The following is an 836-nucleotide window of genomic DNA, read 5'->3' on the forward strand; positions in this document are numbered from 1 at the left end:
CCACCCCGGCCGGCTCCTGCCCCGTGATCAGGAGGTAAAGGCCAGTCCGTAATGTGACCATCATCAAGACCACTCTGAACACCTCAGAACGCACGCACGCACACACATAACAAAGGAGTGGTTCTTGCTTCAACGTCTCGATGAAAGAGAGGTGTAGTGGCAAAGAGAGCTCTCCTGTACGTAAGCCAAGGCCAACTAAGTTCCGCTCCACGCCGTGAGAAAGCCCCGAAGGCTAGGACCTTTTTTTTCTCCGCCCTTCACCACCTGGGACGAGTTCGAACGAACACTAATTGATGGAAAGAAGATGAGCTGCGCATTGTGTCGTCTTGCCCGCACCGCTTGCAACAAGTAAGAGCGTCTCCTCCGGCCCTTTGTTACTATGTTACTAAGGCTTTCACATGTTTTATTTTTTCGATGCTGATTGGTCCTGGAAACGCAAGGGAGCAGCCATGCGGACGCTGTGTGCGGATGGGGATGGCCCACCACTGCTTCCGCCCACCTTCCAAACGCGGCCGACCACCATCACGCGCCCCCCGCCCCTCCGGTACCCTTCTTGCACCAATAAATATATAAAAAACAAATAACTAACTTAATTTTATAATTATTAAAATGTGTGTCGTAGAGGGGCAGCCCGTTCCCCTACTTCCGCTGCACCCAGGCGGCGCACCGGTGCCGCTCGCGGTCGGGCCGGACCACGCGGGACTGGTCGCCTCCGCCAACACGGCACACCTCGTGCCGACCGCCACGCTCTTCGCCGCCGGCATGGGCACCCCTCTACCGACGGGCATCATCCACCCCGCCGGCGACTCCTCCCTCGCCATCTCCTCCACAGCGTC

The sequence above is a fragment of the Acanthamoeba castellanii genome (genome assembly GCF_000313135.1).
Source record: "Acanthamoeba castellanii str. Neff unplaced genomic scaffold scf7180000084760, whole genome shotgun sequence".
NCBI lineage: Eukaryota > Discosea > Longamoebia > Acanthamoebidae > Acanthamoeba > Acanthamoeba castellanii.